The sequence below is a fragment of the Rhincodon typus genome, chromosome 12 (assembly GCF_021869965.1).
Source record: "Rhincodon typus isolate 14 chromosome 12, sRhiTyp1.1, whole genome shotgun sequence".
Classification (NCBI taxonomy): Eukaryota; Metazoa; Chordata; class Chondrichthyes; order Orectolobiformes; family Rhincodontidae; genus Rhincodon; species Rhincodon typus.
This window is the reverse complement of record NC_063343.1, coordinates 65,073,813-65,085,579: the sequence shown is the minus strand read 5'-3', so window position 1 is coordinate 65,085,579 and position 11,767 is coordinate 65,073,813. Positions and strand designations below refer to the sequence as shown.

The 11,767-nt window shown below is 41.6% G+C and overlaps 1 protein-coding gene across 1 annotated transcript in view; it reads left to right on the top strand.

The window, feature by feature from the left end:
- ndst1b (N-deacetylase/N-sulfotransferase (heparan glucosaminyl) 1b) overlaps positions 1-11,767 on the top strand; it is a 331,224-nt gene that overhangs the window by 8,158 nt on the left and 311,299 nt on the right. Inside the window, exons 3-4 of the mRNA XM_048603490.1 lie at positions 9,494-9,623; positions 11,263-11,310. The gene's annotated coding sequence lies outside the window, so the exon portion shown is untranslated. The remainder of the gene's footprint in view (positions 1-9,493; positions 9,624-11,262; positions 11,311-11,767) is intronic.

Sequence of the window (11,767 nt, the reverse complement as noted above, 5' to 3'; positions counted from 1 at the left end):
TCAGCCTTCCTGCTCCTATGATGCTGCTTGGCCTGCTGTGTTCATCCAGCTCTGCACCTTGTTGTCTCGGATTCTCCAGCATCTGCAGTTCCTACTATCTCTCCATGTCATCTCAGTTAAGACTCGTCAGTACTTTAAGTTTCAATTAAGTCACCTGTTAGTCTTCAATGGTCCAACGGATACAGGATTAGCTTAAACAACCTTTCTTCATATGGTAACCCCATCTATTCGACCTATTAGTGAACCTTCTCCGCACTACTTACAACATATTTAGATCTTTCCTGGAGTAAGGAGGCCAATTCTGCGACAATATTTGAGATGTGGTCTCACCAACGCCTTGTATAACTGAAGAATGGAGGAACATCGCCAAAAGTTACAGAACAGAGAGATTTGAGGGTCTTTGTCCACAAATCACAAAATGTTTGCATCCAAGTTCAGCAGCAGGCAAATGGAATTTTAGTCTTTATTTTAAAGGGAATGGAGTATAAAAGTAGGGAAGTTTTGGTAAAACCATGCAAAACCCTAGTCAGACCACAGCTGGAATACTGTGAACAGTTTTGGGCCCCTAGTCTGAGGAAGGATATACCGGCATTGGCGGTAGGCTAGAGAAGGTTCACTCAGCTGACACCTAGAGGGGCTACCTTATTCGAAGAGGTTGAATACACTGGGCTTGTACTCATTTGAGTTTGGACAAATGACAGGTGACTTTATGAACCATTCAAGATTTTTAGAGGATAAGAGGGGGTAGATGCGAAAACGTTGTTCTTGTTGTGGGAGAGTCCAGGACCAGAAGGCATAATCTCAGCATAAAGGGTCACACCTTTAAAATAGAGCTGAATAGGAATTTCTTCTCTGGGGTAGGTAAGGAAGGATATGGACCAAACGCAGACAAATGGGACTAGTTTAAATTGTGAAAACTGGGTGGTATGGGCAAGTTGGGCTGAAGGGCCTGTTTCCATGCTGTGGACCTCTGTGACTCTCAAAAGGTAATGAATCTGTCGAATTGTTTACTGCAGAGGGCCGTCAAGGTTGGGTCATTAAGTATATTCAGGGCTGAGGTAGATTTATAAGCAGTAAGAGAAGCAAGTAATTGACGTTGAGGATGATCAGATCATCCATGATCTTGTTGAATGGCAGAGCAGACCCAATGGGCTAAATGGCCTACTTCTGCTCACATGTCTAATGGTCTTAAGGTGTAAGAATATCCTCTATACTATTGTATTCACTTCCTGAGGCGATAAACAATAACATCCTATTGGCTTTCTGATTGAACTGACACATGAACTGATATTTCCTAAACTAAGAATGTTGATGATGAACAAATTGTTACAGGTGACCAGTCAAGCCCCTGATCCAGTTTTGTGTGACAAGGCACGTCTGGATAATGGAACAAATTGCTGCCTAGCAGGTGAAGGGCTAAGTCTTGCATTTAAAATGAACACTGCACCTTGGCTAGAGCTACATGGCAACTGCAGCTGCAATTATTCCAGTTCAGTCTCTTCAGAGTTTAACATCTGTTGGCACCTTAGGGAGGTTCCTGCCAATGCGTGCTGGCATAGTGCTTTGCTTGCAATCTAACTACAGTTAGTGCCAAAACCAACTTCAGATTTAAAAGTACTTCAGTAATTTGCCACACGAGCTTTAGAGATATAAACAGCTCCCTCTCTTGCCAGTTCTTTTCTAAGTATAGCAGTCGCTTAGCAAACACACACGGCTCTGCACGTATGAAACTCTGAATCCTTGATCTGGGTGCAATGTGAACAGATCATGTAGCTGTGGGTTCACACTCCCACACAACATTTTTTCTCTGTTACGTTCTGGAGTGTACCTGTAGAGTAGGCAGGCTGCCCAAATCCCCAAATTCCTCTTGTACTCCTATCTTTATCACCTTCATTTACAGCTCACCTTCACCCAGCCCTCAGTATGGGGGGACAACTGCTGTAGTCATAAGGAATAAAGCAGATACTTTTCTTGTTTTTTTCTCAGCCTGGCCATCTGGAATAAGGAGCAGAAACACATCACAGGCTGTCTCTCCAGATCACTATCCCATGTCTCTTATGGCTAATGGTTGAGGATGGAGTCAGGGGTAACAATGACTCCAAACCCCTCGCTCTATGCACTAGCCTACTGCTCCTGGTAGCTCACACCTTACCTTGAAGACAAAATTCCTTTGTTCAATGGATCTGAACAGTTGAAGTGGTGGTGGTGGTGTGTGTCACTGAGGGGGCCTAGTTCCTGCAGCAATGTGATATGTCACATGCATGTTCATTTGTGCCATACATAGCAGGTAGTTTGAGAATGGAGCACACTGGCTGGGAATCTGGTGGAGACAGGTTTAGTTGAGGCAATCAAGAGGATGTTTATTTATTTGATTGACATATGGGGAAACAGCAGGCGATTGTACTAGATAATTGAACTGGCACAGACAGAAATGGGCTGAATGGCCTCCTTCTGTGATTCTGTGACAGAAGGTCCAGCATTCTTATGACCGCACAGGTGTCGAGGAACTTCTCCCACTTTCACCATCTGCTATTGAAGTGCATTAAATGGATTTGCAGGTCGATACTAGACTGGTTTCATAAAGCTATGATGCAATTTCATTGACCATTCAGTCCTGGGGTGGGATTTGAGAGTAGTGTCTCCAGTTCAGAGATAGGGACATTACCCACTATGCTTGGAGACATCCTGAAATGCTGCAGTTACGCCTGCATTTCTATAGTTCTGTTAACAATCTCAGGATTTCCCAAAGCGTTTTACAGCTGATGAAGAATTTTAAAGTCCCTGTTGCAGTGGAGGAAATATGGCAGCCATTTTGTGCACGGGATGATTCCCATGAACAGCAATATCGTAATGGCCAGATCATCTGCATTTTGAGTAATGATGATTAAGGGCTAAATCTTGGTCCAGGACACTGGGAAAGGCTCTCCTGCTCTTCTCTCAAACAGTATGTGGGATTATTTCTTCCCACCTGAAGAGTTAGATGGGTCAGTTTGTCTAAAATTTGGCACCTCCACACTCTCTAATTCATTCACACCTTTCCTAAAGTGTGGCACCCAGACTGGGTATAATACTCCAGCTAAGGCTGCACTGTGTCTAATATAATATCAACGTCAACATACACTCAACATACATGAGGGTATATAGTTGTAGAGACTTTAGGTAGTTATGGACACAAACAATAATCACAATTTACAGACTTGACTACTGGTGAAAAAAGACACATTCATCTTGTATCCAACAGGACAATATGTAAGAAATCTCAATATAAAGGGCCGCAACATATTTTTACCGTATGAGAGGAATGAATTGATTGGTGGGCAAGTGGATTCTGATTGGAAGAAATATTGACATGGAGAATGTCCAAGTTAACTAATGACTGACAGTTAATTGCCAAACTTCATTTCAATGTAAACCAGGCAGGAGGAAAGAACCAGGGAAAAGCTGTTGCCTATTTTGTTCAGTTAATGTGGCTGCAATGTCCATATATGTTATTTCCGTCTGAAAAGGGCAGGACACTGTGCATGGATGTGTGTGGTTTCCGGTACATGGGAGTATATGTTGGGTGTGGATAGAGTGGGGGAAATGGAGAGAGTGAAGAAGAAATGAAAAGGTTCTTAGAACGCTGCAGGAGGAAAGATTGTTTGTGATTGTCATCAAGATAAGTCAAGAAGTTTGGATTGACCACACCCTGAGGCATGAGAAATTTGCTGCAGGAAGTGTTTAAAGGTAGAGGCTTGTAGACAAAGAAGGAGAAAAGAAATTATGATGTTAGACAGCTTGAAGTTGATAATGGGAGGCTACTGGAAAGGAAATTGTGAGACAACAGGGGTGAAGAGAAGAGCAGAGGAATAATCACCCATAACCCCAGTTTGACTGTGTCAGGTCCCTCCTTTTCCTGCTTTGATTTTCATCCTGTGGCAGCATTTTGTGGTACAGTTTGTGCTGTTGCATTTGAGTTTTCCCAATTCTAACAGCAAAAGGAAAGCAAAGGAAGTCCTTCAGTCTCTCAAGACTGTTCCTCATTTCAGTAAAATCACAGTTGATCAGTATCCCAATCCCAGTTTGGTTCCATATTCTTTTCCTGTGTGGTTTGATTCAATACAATGAGTTTGAGTTCAAAATGTTTTATGGACCAGATCGACCCCACCCCCCCACCTCAAAATATATTAAGAAGATAGCCTAGACCATAAATTTTTCTTATTTTTAAGGTAAGTCGTCTTCCAGATGCAATTCGATCAGTCAAATTACTCAACTTTCAGCAAAACACACTTTGTTTTTTAAACTACACATAAAATACAGACAAAAGAAAAATAAAACAATTGGCTTAACTGTAACTTTATCGAAATGCTTAACAAAATAATATATATATTAATTCTTAGTAATTAAGTCTTCCAATATGGTAACATCCCATAAACACATGTCTAAGGAAATAAGGGAGGCTATCAAATTGAAAGATAAGGCATATAAAGTGGCAAAGACCAGTGGGAAACTGGAAGATTGGGAAAACTTTAAAGGTCAACAGAAAGCCACAGAAATGGTGATAAAGAAAAGGAAAATGGATTATGAGACTAAAATAGCTCAGAACATAAAGACAAATAGCAAAAGTTTCTGTAAATATATAAAACAAAAAGGAGAGGCTAAGGTAAACAGTGATCCTTTAGAGAATGAGAAGGGGGATTTAATAATAGGAAATGAAGAAATAGCTGAGGCACTGAACAGGTATTTTGTGTCAGTCTTCACAGTGGAGGACATGAATAACATGCCAGTAATTGATGACAAAGAGACTAAGGCAGGTGAGGACCTACACATGGTTATTATCATGAAAGAGGTAGTGTTGGACAAGCTAATGGAGCTAAAGTTAGACAAGTCCCCTGGCCCTGATGGAATGCATCCCAGGGTACTAAAAAAGACGGTGGAAGAAATAACAAATGTGCTCGTGGTAATTTTCCAAAATTCACTGGACTCTGGGGCAGTTCCAGCAGATTGGAAAATAGCCAATGTGATGCCATTGTTCAAAAAAGGAAATAGACAAAAGATGGGGAATTATAGGCTGGTTAGCTTAACCTCTGTAGTGGGAAAAATGCTTGAATCTGTTGTCAAGGAAGAAATAGCAAGGAAGAAATAGCAAGACATCTAGATCGAGATTGCTCCACTGGGCAGACACAGTATGGGTTCATGAAAGGCAGGTCATGCTTGACTAATTTGCTGGAATTCTATGAAGACATTACGAGTGCGATGAACAACGGGCACCCAGTAGATGTGGTGTATCTAGATTTCCAAAAGGCATTTGACAAGGTGCCACACAAAAGGCTGCTGCATAAGAAAAAGTGGCATGTTGTGACAGGTAATGTATTAGCATGGATCGAGGATTGGTTAACTAACAGGAAGCAGAGTGGGGATAAATGAGTGCTTTTCTGGTTGGCGAACAGTGACTAGTGGTGTGCCACAGGGATCAGTGTTGGGACTGTAATTGTTTACAATTTACATAGATGATTTGGGGTTGGGGCCATGTGTCTTGTGTCAAAGTTTGCAGATGTCACTAAGATGAGTGGTAGATCAAAGTGTGCAGAGGTCTCTGAAAGTTTGCAGAGGGATATGGATAGTTTAAGTGAGTGGGCAAAGGTCTGGTAGATGGAGTACAATGTTATAAATGTGAAGCCATCCATTTTGGTAGGAATAACAGTAAAAGGGACTATTATTTGAACAGTAAAAAATTGCAGCATGCTGCTGTGCAGAGGAACCTGGGTGTTCTTGGGCATGAATCACAGAAGGTTAGTTTGCAGGTACAACGGGTAATTAAGAATGTAAATGGAACATTGTCCTTCAATGCTAGAGGAATGGAGTTTAAAAGCAGGGAGGTTATGTTGCAGCTGTATAGGGTGCTGGTGAGGCCACAGCTGGAGCACTGTGTGCAGTTTTGGTCTCCTTACTTGAGAAAGGATGTACTGGCACTGGAGGGGGTGCAGAGGAGATTCACCAGGTTGATTCCAGAGTTCAGAGAGTTGGCTTATAAGGACAGGCAGAATAGACTGGGATTACATTCATTGGAATTTAGAAGAATGAAGGGGGATCTTATAGAAACAAATAAAATTATAAAGGGAATAGAAAAGATAGAAGCAGGGAGGTTGTTTCTACAATGAGTGAAACTAGAACTCGGGGGCATAGCCTCAAAATAAGGGGGAGCAGATTTTGGACTGAATTGAGGAGGAACGTCTTCAACCAAAGTGTTGTTAATTCTTGGAATTCCCTGCCTAGTGAGGTAGTTGAGGCTTCCTCATTGAATGCTTTTAAAGCTAAGTTAGATAATTTTTTGAATAGTAAAGGAATTATGGGTTATGATGAGAGGGCGGATAAGTGGAGCTGAGGCCACATGAAGATCAGTCCTGACCTTATTGAATTGTGGAGCAGGCTTGAAGGGCTGAATGGCCTACTCCTGCTCCTACTCCTTATGCTCTTATGTTCACACTTGGCAAAGGCAAATTCAGTAAAATAGATTTTCTCGCATGCAATTCTAGCAGCAGCAAGAGAACCCCAGCTTTTAGCTAGAACACAGAGAGGAATAAAAGCTTCCACATCCAGCTTCCAGGACCCCACACCTACAGAAAGCTAAAACTAAAATAAAACACCCTGGTTTTGTGGGAGCTTGACCCCACATTTTCAGGCTGCTCCTATTGTTTCAACTTTAAACAAAAGTCCCAAGGCTTCACAACCTGTTTGCTATATTGACTTCAAAGAGACCACTCAGCTCAACCTTTCCTCATAAAAAAAAATAAATTACACCTCTTAAAGCCATTGTATCATCACAATCAAATTGTCAGTGCCAAGGCAAAGTCAAGAACTGTCTTCACACTTGGAATTTAAAGTAACACTATTCATTATATGTTAATAAATGAATCCACGATGTTTACATGGCAATCATGGATACAAAAAAGTGATACATATACAGAAAACTTTGTTTTAACCAGAACCTTATTAACATAATTTTATATGTTTCTATAAGATCCCCCATTGTTCTTCTAAATTCCAATGAGTGTAGTCCCTGTTTACTCAATCTCTCCCCATGATCCAACCCTCACTTCATAGAATCATAGAATCCTAAAGTGTGGGAACAGGCCCTTCGGCCCAACAAGTCCACACCGACCGTCAGAGCATCCCACCCAGACCCATCCTCCTATAACCCACCTAAACTACACGTCCCTGAACACTACAGGCAATTTCCCATGGCCAATCCACCTAACCTGCCCATCTTTGGACTGTGGGAGGAAAACAGAGAACCCAGAGGAAACCCACGCAGACACGGGGAGAATGTGCAAACTCCACGCAGACAGTCACCTGAGGCTGGAATTGAACCCAGGTCCCTGGTGCTATGAGGCAGCAGTGCTAACCACTGAGCCACCAGTTTTGGAATCAACCTATTGAACCTGCACCCGCTCCAGTGCCAGTACATTCTCAAGTAATGAGACCAAAACTGTACGCAGTACTCCAGTGTGGCCTCACCAGCACCCTATACAGTTACAGCATAACCTCCGTATTTTTAAACTCCATTCCTCTAAACAACATTAATCTAAAGAGCACTACTTTAAAATACTCACACCAGAAAGGATTCCCTTTGCTTTCATATCTATGGGTCTTAATTAAACAGTGGCTTAATTTCCCCCTTTTGAGTATTCATACGTGAGCTTAGACTTTCTCAGCTTCAAGTAACACCTGCTTTTTTTAACCGACCACATCTGGTCAGGAACTTTCAAACTTAGTATGAAACCTCTCCTCATAGTTTAACCCTTGGCCAATAAAAAAAAGTTTAATGATTTATGCTTGTTTACAACAAGGTTTTGAGTTCAAAAACTAAATCCCTGGGGAGGGAAGGGAATGAAACCAGGAGATGAAAGTGACTAATGAAAGTGGCCTTTGAGGAAATGTTGAGCAGGTTGATCCTATACTCATTGGAATTTAGAAGAATGAGAAATGATCTAATTGAAACATACAAGATTCAGAGGGGTTTGACAGAGCAACTGCTGAGAAGATGTTTCCCTCCTATGGGAGAATCTGGAATTTGAGGATAAATTTTCAAAATAAATGGTCCCCTACTTAAAATGGAGTTGAGGACGATTTCTTTTTTCTTAGAGGATCATCAATCTTTATAATTCTTACCCTCAGAAAGTAGTTAAATCTGCTTCAAGGCTGAGTCAGACAAACTTTTGATTGACAAGGTTCATGGGGAACAGGCAGGAAAGTGGACCAAAGGCCATAATCAGATCAGCCATCACCTTCTAGGAGAGCAGAGCAGGCTCAAGGGCCAAATGGCTTACTTTTGTTCCTTTTTTAAAATAAAATTCTCATGCATGAAATATATAATACAGAAAGGGCAAAATACTGTTGATACTGGGAGTCAGAGCAAAAAGATACTCAGAAGACACAGGCTGTCTAACTTGATCTGGCATTTTTTTTTTACAATCGATCTGTTTAGAATCATAAAGTCATAGAGTCATTCAACAGAAACAGACCCTTCGCTCCAACTCGTCCATGTCAAATAAGTTTCCCAAACTGAACTAGACCCATTTGCCTGCATTTGGCCCGTATCCCCAAACTTTTCCTATTCATGTACCTGTCCAAATGTCTTTTAAATGTTTTAACTGTACTTGCATCTACTACTTCCTCTGGCAGTTTATTCCACACACGAACCACCCTCTGTGTGAAAAAGTCGCCCCTCACGTCCCTTTTAAATCTTTCTCCTCTCACTGTAAAATTATGCCCTCTAATTTTGAACTCCCCTACCCTGGGGAAAATATCTTTGCTATTCCCCTTATCTATGCCCCTCATGATTTTATAAACCTCCCTTCAACCTCCCACACTCCATTGAAAAAAATCCCAGCCGATCCAGACTCTCTTTATAACTCAAACCCTCCTATCCCAGTAACATCCTTGTAAATCTCTTCTGCACCCTCTCCAATTTAATAAAATCCTTCCTAGAGCAGAACTGTACACAGTATTCCAAAAGTGCCTTCACCAATGTCCTTACAACCGCAACATGACATCCCAAGTCCTATACTCAATGGTCTGTGCACCTCCTAGCCCAGAAGGTGGGATGGTGCCATTGTCCTGCAGGAATTTGTAATCAATCTGCTCAGACATATATGCAACACACTTCTAGAGCGAAGTGTATGACTCTATAAGTGGGACTTGAACACAAGTGCTCCTAGCCCAGAGGTAGGGACACTACCACTGCACCACAAAGCCCTACTATTGTGTCCGCTTGAAAGAGCAGCTTAGCGATCCCTCAGCCTCTCACTGTCAACCTAGAATTGTGCAGTTAGTGTTTACAATGTTGTTCTTACACCCAGCAACTTTCATTTCAGAGCTAGGAGCGTTATCTCTGAGCAAAGCCAACATTCCTGCTCTGATCCATGAGTCAACGCTAATAGCATATTTGTGGTTCGTTGTAGAACAATCACAATGTTGTGTCTATAGCAATGATTTATTTGTTTTTTTATAGAAATGGCGAGTATGCTGAAAGAATTGACCCCGATAAGCTTTCTTTCTTCCGGATAACAGCTCGGTGGAATGTGACTGAAAATCTGATCAACCATTCAGAAGCCTCTGCAAATGGGAACCGTGTTAAAAATGTAGCGCAGCCTTTATAGTTTGTAGCACCATAACATCTCTTTGCATTCTTCCGCTGATTGCTTCATTGTGATGTTTCATGTGTCGCTGCGTATAATTAAAGGTTGTGGACCTGGGAGGTGTGGGAAGGGAAAAAAATAAATCACCGTTTCACCGTGTGTCACAAAAGGTTGATTCCCAGTGGGTTTAGGAGCCAAGGTTAACTTAGGCTCTGTGTTAATTAGAAAGCCACTGTGATACCCTCATACACTCTACTAAAGACTTGCACTGAGGGCTAGGCTGGTTAAATCAGCAGGCAGCCGAATCTGATGGACTGACAAGGCTCGTTTCCAAAGAAAAATACTTATTCACAAAACGTATAAAATGTACCTTTTAAAGAATGAGAGGCGATTTAGTTGAATATAATATACTAAAGGGGATTTTCAAAGTAAACGCTTCGGACCCCCAGGACACACTGCTAAGAGCATCAAGGGAGCACCGAGAGGCAGGGGCTGGGACAGGCGGTAGCTCACCTCGCGGTGGGCTGACAGTTCGATCCCAAGATCCAACTACGAGCTTTTTTAACTGCACCAGCTTTAATATACGCTATTGGAGCTGGAAACCAGACTCGCCCTCCAATAGAACCTTGTTAAAGGATTTAAAGGAGGTGATGGCCTAGTGGCTTTATCACTAGACTGTTAATCCAGAAACGCAGCTAATGTTCTGGGGACCCAGGTTTGAATCCTGCTATGGCCACTGGTGGAATTTGAATTCAAAATCTGGAATTAAGAGTCTAATTATGACCATTGTTGATTGTCGTAAAAACCCATCTGGTTAAGTATTGTACTTTAGGGAAGGAAACTGCCATCCTTACCTGGTCTGGCCTACATGTGACTCCAGACCAATGGCAATGTGGTTGACTCTTAGCTTCCCTCTGGGCAATTAGGGATGGGCAATAAATGCTGGCCTAGCCAGCGATGCCCTCATCCCGTGAATGAATTAATAAAGAATATAAAACTAAAGGGGATTGACAAAGTAGATGTATAAGGGATGTTTCCCTGTGGGACAGAGAGGCCATAGTTTTAGGATCAGGTGTAGCAGATATAAATCAAAGATGAGAGGAAATTATTTTCCTCAAAGGATCATGAATTTGTGGAATTCACTACCTCAGAGTGTGGTGGATGCTGTGAAACTGAATTAATTTAAGGAGGAGATAGATTTTTCATTAGTGATGGGCTGAAGGGTCATGGAGTGTGGGCGGGAAAGTGGAGGGAGGCCAAGATGAGATCAGTCATGATCGTATTAAATGATGGAGCAGGCCTGAGGGGCTGAATGGCCTACCCCTGCTCTTAGCCCTTATGTTGTTATGAACTGTTTAAAGCATGTTATGTTCTTCTTCATTGAATGTAAATGTACTAATCATATGCAATAACAGGTGAAATTTTGTTTTTGATTCTATCATGGATTAAGGGCATCACTTGTATTTCCATCCCTAATTACCCCTTAAGCTGAATGCTAGCTAGGGCCATTTCAGAGGCAGTTACAAAGTCAATGTGAAGCAGATTCATTCTCAGACGTAAAACATTAACTCTGTTTCTATCTCCACAGATATTGCTAGACCTGCTGAGTTTCACAATTGATTTCTGTTTTTGTTTGTTGTAGAGTCAACCTTGTTGGTATGGGTCTGGAGTCACATGTAGGCCAGTCCAGGTAAGAACAGCAGATTTCCTTCCCTAAAGGATATAAGTGGATCCAATAGGGGTTTTAGCAATAATCGGTGATAATTGTCATGTTGCAATTACTGACACAAGTTTAAAATTCCAGACTGTTTATCAGTTGAATTCAAATTCCATCACCTGTGAGAGTGAGATTGGATTCCATGATCCCAGAGCATTAACCTGGTCTTCAGAATGACTAACTCAGTGACATTACACCACCATTCCCTTTGATTGATGATAAGATTAAATAGAGATAGAGTTGACTTGAGGCTCAGTATCCAAATGATCTCCATTCCCACTGATTGCAGACAGAGTGCAAGGCATGGGACTAATACATTATATCCTGTCAAGGTATAATTATTGACAATAGTTTAAAAGACGCTTCCAGACAGGTCATAGCACAACAAAATTCAAAGCTTAATAAAAACCGAAAGAACTGTGGATGCTGT